The sequence below is a fragment of the Chenopodium album genome, chromosome 8 (assembly GCF_948465745.1).
Source record: "Chenopodium album chromosome 8, dcCheAlbu1.1, whole genome shotgun sequence".
NCBI lineage: Eukaryota > Viridiplantae > Streptophyta > Magnoliopsida > Caryophyllales > Amaranthaceae > Chenopodium > Chenopodium album.
Genome location: NC_137841.1, coordinates 70,949,118 through 70,959,954, shown reverse-complemented (window position 1 = coordinate 70,959,954; position 10,837 = coordinate 70,949,118). Strand labels below are relative to the sequence as shown.

Sequence of the window (10,837 nt, the reverse complement as noted above, 5' to 3'; positions counted from 1 at the left end):
GTATCCATGAAACAAAATATGTTGGATATCACAAAATCTTTTAATTATATAGCTTTTCTATATCTAAAGGTCTAATAACATATTATCAAAAATAATTTACCGTTTTAATCCAAGAACATGTATATGCTCTTCAATATACATATCTCACCAAAATTGTAGCCCAACAAAGGACCAATAAAACAAACCCAAAAACACAAAAATAAAATAAAATTCCAAGGACAAAATTTTGTTGCTGTTCATTTATAGCACATACATACGACTAGTCGACTAGACTTGAGTATCAGTAGCCGCGGCTGGAGGAGGAGGAGGAGGAGGAAGAGGATGATTTATGGAATCGTCGTGAGAGGGCAAGACGGCGTTGATAGGCATGGCTATATAAGTTGGCTTGTCGTCTCCAGCCATGATCACAACAAATTTTGGCTTGTCATCGTAGTCGTCGTTTGTGGTCACGGGTTTTCCCGTGGTATCGTCAAAGGACGACGAAGAGGGTTGATGCTTCTTTTTGTAAATGTAAGAGCAAGCTAATGTTGCTAGTGCTACAACAATAATGCCTAGTATAATAGCCAACCCACCAAATAAATATGGGGTTGGTGAATTCCATCTCATAATTTGTGTTGATGATGAAGAAGAATTTGTGTTTGTCATTGATGACATTTTTCTATGGTTTTATTTCTCTCTGATTCTTGCTTTTGATTTTGAGTAAGTAAAAATGAATGGAAGTTTGAGAAATGCGACAGAGATTAAGAGTATATATAGTACAAAAAGTATTAATTAATACAACTGGTAAGTAATTTAATAGTAGTCCAATAAATAATTTGCACTAACAACAGTGTTTAATGATCTCATAGAGATATGGTGGAAAGTGGAATGAACTTTTAATTGTAATATCTTGGGTTATTATTTAAATTATAAACCACAATAAATATGCTGTATAGTGTATAATGCTTTTGATTTTAGTGTATGATGATGCATGTTTTTGGGGTCATCACAATTAAGTACATTTTATGGGTTGTGATTAGTTTGAGAAATTGGGTGCTTCCTTGATTTGTTTAAATTTAACTTTCGCAATATTCATTTAAAATGTACTTGTATTATTTTTACTTCTTCATCTCTAAGTTTTCGTATTTTGTTAAATTTCGTCCTCTAAACTACAACAAGAATTATTGAAGAGAGCAGAGTAATTATAATTAAGATATCTTTTCAGGCATAAAAAAGATATTTGTGATCAAATTTGTACATTAATAAATATGTCCGTTAAATTGTTGTATTTATATATTTTAAAACACTGTGACGTGTCGGCCAAAATTCTTTATGTATTGACACTTGTGGGTTATTGACTACCTCCAAAAGTTATTAGGTGTACCCATTTATAATCTTATGAACCACGATGATCTCATGGTAGATAGTGTCTTAATTCTTGTATTTCTTCATCGTGATTAGTCAATTGGAGTATTAATATTGCCTCCTAAGTCCTAACTAGGCCTTTTTCTACATAGGACGGAAAGCATTTAGAAGCCTTGCTTTATGATGCTTCTAGGAAAACAATGTCTACTACTTGTGTATAATGCGTCGGAAAAACGGAGTCAAGTCAAACATGATTTTCATTAATGAACTGATTTTAGTGGTGAAAAAAAAAAAAAAAAAAGTCAGATTGAAGTGTTTTTTACTTGTCTTAATCGGAGCATAAAATATGATGCACTATCACTTCAACCCTTTTTTTTTTTTTTTTTTTTTTTTTGTGTTCTACCCGGTTCACCCTTTAGGCTAATTCAGATTTGGGATCAGTTTTGAATGGTTATGTTCTAGTCCCCACCCAATTTTTGTTGCGGGAAATCAAACACGTACATATCTTCCCTACCAAGTATAGTCTCAATCACCACTGTACCAACAACCATTTGGTACTATCACTTCAACTGTACAATACATATTGTATCAGAATTTATATATGGATCAACTTAAGAAAAATATAGTTCAGGGGACATATACATAATGCTAATAGATTTTATAGATGTGAATATATTGATTGTGTTGTAAGATGGCAAGCTACATAATTTATCATGAGAAAATAGTGCCTCCCAACATATAAAAAAAATGGTCACATAAAAATCAAGTGTTTCCCCAATAAATTAAAGACAAAGTGTAATAATTTGATGTTGTCAGCACCCATAAATAATCGATAATGCATGCACCAAATATTCCACAAAACAAAAGTTAAACCCAATTGTCAAAAACATTCTACTCATAACATCGAATACAAGGGACTCCTTTCTCACAATTGGATGCTTTTACTTTTGCGTAATCGAGCCGTCGCGTCCAATAATTTGTCCATTTCTCTATTTATTTTATTTTATTTTATTTTTAGTTATTTAGTTGAGTTTAAATGGTGTTAATCAGATTAGCTAGCCATATTAGTAATCATGAACCATAATTTAGTGATATGTACGTATCTAAAGTCTTCACCTTATTTATGTAAATTTTGAAGGTGTGTCTCAAAAGGCTGAGTATGTAACTAGTTAAGTATTTTTTTAAAAAAAAATTATACATAGCATTTATTACTATCTCCGGATCCAATTTACTCACAACAAAAGAATATTTAATGTGTCACAATTAATACCCCTTTGTTGAGAGTAAATTGGACCGGAGGTAGTCTTTAAGAGTCGTAATAAGTTTATACTCCGTATGCTCTATATAATTTTATAATAAAATATATGTGACTATGTGAAAAATAAATCAATATATATGCACTGATGTTTTAGTTTTAAGTTTTTAACTTACCTTTTAGAAGTAGTATATTCTATTAGCATGAATTGTATTTTAATTTTATACAGAGTGAACAAGTTTGTACAATATTTTATTTTATTTTATTTTTTTGATGCATTATATGTTCTTTTTATTGTGAATTGTGTTTTCCTAGGAGCATATGATGGGGTGCATTTAACCATTTACAACACCAACGTGGTCCATCAACATGTATTTATAATGTAAATATGCTTCTTTGATCAACAAACTAATACCGAGCATTACCCTTTATAATTTTCATTATAATTTCAACAAGCTACCAACTCTTTGAAAATCTAGATGCAATATAACTTTTGTTTTAGAAGATCGGTGTCCTATTCGATTACCTATTTCAATTTCAATACCTCCACTTGGCTAGCCCTCACCTCTCCGTCAAATAAATAGATAGATAAAAAAAATATATCATTTGTTTAGAGAAATTCCTTTATTTGGATTATATATATGTATGAAATATTTAGAATAACGGCATAAGATACGTAAACTTTAGCTTTACTTTTGTTGCACCAAATAGATGTGTTTGTTTAATTAATATAAATGTCTCCTAGAATTAGAAATAGGCAACTACTAAAAAAATATTATTGTCTTCTTGATGGATCTTAAGGACAAGGAATCCACCTTAATTTCTTGAATTGTATTGGTGTTAAGAAAATATTAATCTAATTTCTAACAAATACATACCTTAGCTTAGCTAGCTTTTATCAAAAGCCGTTGCTACTTTCTACCACAATTTCCATATATATATAAATATGATGCTATTTATTATTTTATAATAATGTATTGGATCATATACTATACACTTATTCTTAATTAAATCTTCTATTCTTCTTTTCTTAGCAAAAATAAATTAAAGTTTCTATTCTCATTGTGTATTTTTTAATAATGCATATGTCAATGTCCAATGATCGAAGATTCTGTTAAGTACGAACTATAAAATTTCATTAATTATAGATCGGCTTTGTTTTAAGATCCCTTATTTTGTTGTAGAGAATCGTTTCTTTAGATTATCAAATAATTTTAATTCTAATAGTTTCTGACCTGTCTATTAAGTATTGATTCTCACATAGTCGACATGACATACACTTCACAAATCACAATTAAAGATAGATGGCATAATTTTACAAAATAGATCAAATCAATGTCACTTATTTGTAAATTTAACATAAGCTAGCTAATAAGTGATACGGAGTACTATATATGCAACATGTTCATTCTTTCGCACTAATTTCTATAATAGAGACTAATGACATAATAATGATAATTTACTTGATTGACTACACATCATAAATTCTTCTAGTAGATAAAAAAGATGCACGGAGTAATACAAAAATAAAGCATATATTATCTTAGTATTATATAACTAATCAATTAATCATAGTTTGTAGAACATTGAGGGATTAACTACATATAATAAACCTTGGTTTAAGGCTTAATTATGCATGAGTTAACTTCAAACTAAAGTGGGATATCTTTTGTGGTGCCAAACCCGCTACCACGCACTTTTCCACTAGTCTCTATAAATTTAAAGTAAGATGGTGATTTTAAAGTCCAAATAATCCACCCAATTAATAAAAACATCTCCGAGTTGCTACATTTATATCAATTATTGTACCTAATCCTTCCATTATAAATATAAAAATAATATTAATGCCACCAATCAAAGTGATGGACCAATGGGGCAATTAAGTAGAAAAAAAGTCATCATTTGTAGGAATTTAATTTTGTTGGCTTTTTTTGATGGAAAAATGACCTTATTGTGTACTTGGAGTACAACTTTGTACACAACTACACACTAGTAGACCAATGGTACATATTAAAGGTGTTGACTTCTTCATAGCATTGAAACATGTTTCTTGCTCATGGTGTGTTAGTGATATAAAGTGACAAGCATATATATACAAGGATTACAAGCTACTAATTGTTTTTAAAGATACATAAATTAAAATAACAAGCATATAGAAACTAATGTATTAACATGCATCGACCTTTCATCTCATGCCAGCTCAATTACACTGATCAATGCTTGAGAGCAGAGGTAGAAGGAGAGGTAAGGAAATCCCCCTCCTCCTACGAATTTGTGTCCTTCAACTCTACCAAGCATGCTATATATTTACTTTTAATTGGAGTAATCAAAATTGAACTCAACAGATGTACTTGATCTTAGGTTAAAATATACGGTCTAGTTAATGTTGCTTTGCTTTAATAATATTCTTCTAATTAAGTTCTAAACTCATTGTATACTTACATTTTTTTTTTTTACCAGTAGAAATCTTTAGTTTAACTTACTTACCATGCGCCGTGGAAATTCTCGAAAAACTCAAATAAACCCACCCTCCTTAATTTGGAGTATTGTGCTCGTTGTCCTATAGGATTGGAGATGTTTCACAAATTAACCTTACTAATGTATACCTATAAGACAAATGCTAATAAACGCCTCGGGGGTGTTGGATAAGCTAGTTAAAATTAACATTAATTACACCGATTGACATGTGATTTTGTCATGTTTTTCCAAATTAATACCACTTTAGGTAAGATTTTAAATACTATCCGACGCTCCGGGGGCGTTCATTAGCAAGATTCTACCTATAATACAAATCTCAATATGTTAGTCCATTAATCAATCCATCATAGTACTGTAGTGTTTGGACCATAAAAATTGCAAAATGAAGCTTAGTATACGCAATCCCAAATAAAGACAAATTTGAAGCGTGTCACAACCAACCAAATTAACTTTGGCGTCAAGGCCTCAAGGGCACTTGGACCTATTTTCCAAGTATGCGGCGTAACGTGAGCGTTGATACATAATTTGCGGACTTCTTAGTTCTAAAGTACAACTGTACAAGTATCAAACATTCACATCGTGATCTTACTCTTTTCTTGCCAAATAACATGCTCCCATGAAAACACGATTCAAGTCTTTTTATTTTCTTGATGACTCGTACAAATATTATACCTCTTTGTCCCACAAATATAATATTATTTCCGGTCCAAACTACTCGCGACTTTGGAATATTTTATATCTCACAAATAATACTCTGAAGTTGCGAGTAATTTGGACCGAAGGTAGTATTTTTCACAAGCTATTTATCTAATTTTGTTTGATCATCTATTATGATTTATTTTAATATGAGAACTTGTAAATCTCGCACTATATATCTCTATTAATTTTATTTAGTGGTAATAGAATTATTAACATGCTACCAACTCGTAGCCTCGTATTGACCATCGACTTGATCTGCCTCTGCTCAAGAGAACCTTAACTTCACTTTGATTAACATATGAGTGTACAACATTTATTGACTTTGTTGTTTCAACCAATTATATCGTATTGTCATTACATTAGGAATTTTCCTTGTGAGGAGAGCTTTTCAATGTTCGTTTATTTTTCTTACCTTAAAAAAAAGGTAGTATTGTCCGTATATCTGTTTTTTATACTCTTATTTCGCCATGCTCATTTTTGTTTTTAAATAAAACGCCACCAATATTTTATCTGCCAGGAATATATATTGCTGTACATTTATTTTAATTCATGAAATCATGCTTGTAATCGGATATCTGTAAATTGTCAGCTGTATTATCTCTAATAAATGTTCCAGCTAGTGAGTCAATACTCAAAATCTCAAAATAGAAATAATCTGAATGCAATTCCTAATAATAACTTTACTCTTTTTGGTTAATTTCCAGCTGTATATTGCTATGTGTAGTTGCCCTAGTTGTTACTAGTTGATCCTTTCTTGGGCCTCAATCATTCCCTATAGCCCATATATCGTTATAAACTAGGTCACTTTCGAACCACATAATGGTAATATTATTACTCCATAACTAACTAAGTTAGCTAGCTACATTATTCACATCGTTTATCTCACCTATAACTATTACACATAATTGTCGAAAACAACATTAAAGTTGCACATAATATCGTAATGAAAACAATCTACTACACGCAAAAGGCTGAACAAAAATGCTCGGATTTGTATCAAAGAATACTCCGGAAGTGAACATATAATTATAATTTTGGTTTACATTATACGTTACTCATCTAAATCACTACTTTTTTTTTTTTTTTTTTCTAAAACCTAAGACTAATAAATAAACACGACGCACCTAATAAGTCGTTACACTCTTCCTATAACAATGTGATGATTGGTAGAATAAGGAATAATCATAGGAGAAGGAAGAGGCTTAGCAAAGTAAGTAGGGTTATCATCACCGGCCATAATCACAACAAATTTAGACTCATTTTGGCTCGCCGGGGCCAGTAAATTCGACGTCGTTTTTCGAGTTCCATCAACATTATTGTTGCCATTTGAGGAAGAATATTTTCTGAAAGAACAAGCTAAGATAAGTAAAGCCATAGCAATAAGACATAACATAAGTGCTAAACCACCAAATAGAAATGGTACGGGGTTGTTCCACGAACGTTGTATAGCTGTCGCGGCGTCATCTACCGTGGTGTTGTTGCCCTTAGAGGTCGTCATGGTTGCATTCTTCATTATCATACTGTCGTTCTCTTTCCCTTTCTTAATCGTTTTAATTTTTTTCTCTAATTAAGGTGAATAATAAGATGGTAATGTATTTAGGAGAAATGATGATTTTTTTTATGTAATCAAAATGATTTGTTAATAATTACTTTGCTAGCTTTTTATAGAGGGTTTATTGTTAGAATGTTGTACAAGTATTATAGACGTGATTATTTATGAGAATTACTGAATTACCCTTGTATACATGTAAGATGAGATTAATAAGGAAAGGAGGATTCTTACTTCGGCACTACTCATTCTTTGGTATTAACGACCCTTGGAAATTTCTAAGAAGTTGCCACATTTAATGAAATTTGGTTGTTAAAAAAAAAAAAAAAATTGAATATTTGAAATTAATGATCATTGCAAAAACATGATCGTATCGCCACATTATTTGTCCTATATTTAAGGAATTTATTGTGGAAAAACAATTAATACGAAGTGTACAATTACGGAATATGTTTTGTTAATTAGTATTCCCTCCGCCTATTAATTATATGCCTATTTCTTTCATTTATTACTCACGAAATAGAGAGAATGAAGTAGGCATATAATTAAGAGATGGGGGAGTACAATATTACTTATTATGTGAGATGTTTTTAATCAAGATGATACAAAGTACTACTAAACTCGACCAATTAACCAACTATTTTGTCACTTGATTAACAATGAATATCAAATTATATCAATTAATCAGAGATTTATAATTTAATAACCTCAATTACAATAATTAATACTAACATGAACTACATTTTTATTATGTCTTGCAGTCATGTGTTCAATACGCCAATTACATTAATCAAACCATTTTCATACTTATTACTCCCTCTGTCTTTTTATTAGATTTCAATTGTTTCTTAATTAATTAAGAATGAAAGAAATTTCATGTTGCTTGAATGATGCAAAACACCAACGGAAAATAATAAAGAGGAATCAAGAATGAATATAATTTTGATTTAGGTCCCTAAAAAGTCTAAGAAGCTTGTAGAATTTGCTTTAACCTATACACTACATATCCAAATTAATTGGACCCACTAGACGTGTTTTTAGGGTCGAAGCATATAATTTCATGTTGATTTGCTTACGCAAATGATTTGATTCAATTTTAGATTATAATCCATTTTACAATTCACTAATAGTTTTATGGCACTAAAAGGTATCTTTCATTTTCAATTCCTCAATTTAACGCCATAATATAATCGATGTCTTAAAGTGACAACCAATCTATTGTTGAAGGTCATTTGATAAGATCTTGGTACATTTTATGTTGATTTTTTGTTGAGCTTATCTAATCGAAAAATGAATTAAAAATACAACTAATCAATTGAAAAAAGTTTCATTGGCAACAAAAGCGTATAATAACTTATTAATAATATAGTAGGTTTATATCGACTAGTTAGTAGCTTGGAACATAGATAAACAAATTGATTTGAGATATTTCTAGTGACTAACTATTTGATTTATTTGGCCTTTTAATGGATCTAATATAATGAAACAAAATCATAATAATCTTTTGATATCGAATCCTTAATCATCAAGTCGTACTCTGACGGTCCAATTTAATTACGAGACACATAACACATACTTTTTGATAATAAATTACGTTAATTTCTCAAACGAATATCTGTAGCCAATAGACTATGCATTTGTTGGTTTAATAGAATCCGTTTTTCATCTTTACTAAAGATGACTTTGAGTATAAGTTTATGAAATAAAGAACATTTAGTTGGTAGATTAAATGGTGTATAAAAAACAAGGTGCTCCCATGGGAAAATTGTTGGCCGAAAGTAGACAAGTTGACAATAAAATTATAGCCTATGATGAACAACAATTATTTTGAGTGGAAAAGTGCGTAGGATTTGGGATAAGGATGAACCGATTGATGAAGGTTCAAAAAAGAAAGAATGAAAATTTAATTATTATCACCAATTGTAAGTTTGTAACAATTATAAATGAGATAACGAGAGTTATTGGATGAGCCCAATATACAATAGGCATATGATTGTTCGTTGGGCCACCAACATAGCCATTGCTCATTGCACTAGGCTAGGCTCAAAGATAATAAAATTTTTGATCATTTAAGAAAGGATCAAAATTTTGGTGAGCATGCATGGGATGACTAATGGATGCATAATTTGCTGAGCGGTTAGCTTCTTGGTATATATGATCGGTGTTATATACAAAATATTCTACAATTTAACCGGTTTAATGGTTTATTGTATTAGGTTAGTTTTGATTACCATAACCGAATGTAATTCAATTTTTACTCCAAGATTCATCATTTCTCTCTAATCAACACTTTAGATTTGCGGACCTTTGTCCTACATCTCCATTATACCCGAGCTATATATCCTAAAAATAAAAAAGAATTTTCAATTATGGTGTACATTACATTGTAAATTTCATAAATAATCCTTGTTTGGTATGATTGTGTCTCTTGTATGTGGCCTAATTGCATTTATTTAGCTTGGTGAAAATGTCTAATGTGATTAAATCTCCTATATGGTTGAATAAAATCACATCTTTAAGCGAAATTTGTGTGTTATAGTCAAATCTAAAATATGATCTTTTAAATCTTTCAAAAGAAAAAAGTTGATAACGTTATCGATAGAGTCTATGATAATTCCTCGAATACAGTAGGGTTAAATAAAGACCCTTTTGGTATTAGTTGAAATAGCAAGAGCGGTCGATCAAGTACGAAATGTGCCAGAAGAATGAGATAATAACCATATACGGAGTAAAAGGCATGAACGAGACCAAGTAAAAGAAGTCGATCGAGATTAAATAAATAAGGGTATAAAGATTGAAAAATAACCCTAGACTTAATTAAAGAAATATTCGAGAAATGATTTTGGCACACCAAAATTTATTTTGACATACCTATATGTGAGAGCACAGTTTTCTATACTCTTCATGGGTGTGCCAAAATTAATTAACAGTTGCCAAAATCAATTTCCAGAAATTCAATGAGATTAAAGAGTGAAAGTGAGAATAAAACGATGAAAAATTGATGATTATTTTTGGAAAACGTGGCAAACCGCAAACGTACTGTGCATGTACAGCATGACAGATGACCCAGAGTATACTGAAGGTACTTGCTGATGAAAATTACAATCAAACATTCACGATTCATGAAATCTGAAAAATTCCCAGAAACCAAAAGGTAAAATCTTTGATTCATTGCTTATTCAAATTTGCATAGTCCATGTTTTAGCGGTGAATTGTGGAAATAATTCTTCATTCTTGTGTTTTAGTATGAACAGTTTTATACTTAATTGGCCAAAAAATCAGCTAGTTTACTGATTCTGTCCTACTCTGAACCAATTTCTGTTGTTTGTTGAATACTCCAAAAGAATCAGCAGCCTCTCAATTGGGTTTGGTTTATTAAAGTGTGGGAAATGATTTATATTACATGGGTATTTGATTATTTATCTAGGGTTTTGGTATTTATACTTGTATAATCATATTACAATGTTTGTCAATTAGAATGTTGATGACCTAATTGAGAAATTGGAAAGGGG

The 10,837-nt window shown here is 30.6% G+C and overlaps 1 pseudogene; it reads right to left on the bottom strand.

The window, feature by feature from the left end:
* Positions 1 to 6,911: 6,911 nt before the first annotated feature.
* On the bottom strand, positions 6,912 to 7,274 carry LOC145555453 (protein GLUTAMINE DUMPER 1 pseudogene; annotated as a pseudogene).
* Positions 7,275 to 10,837: the final 3,563 nt, after the last annotated feature.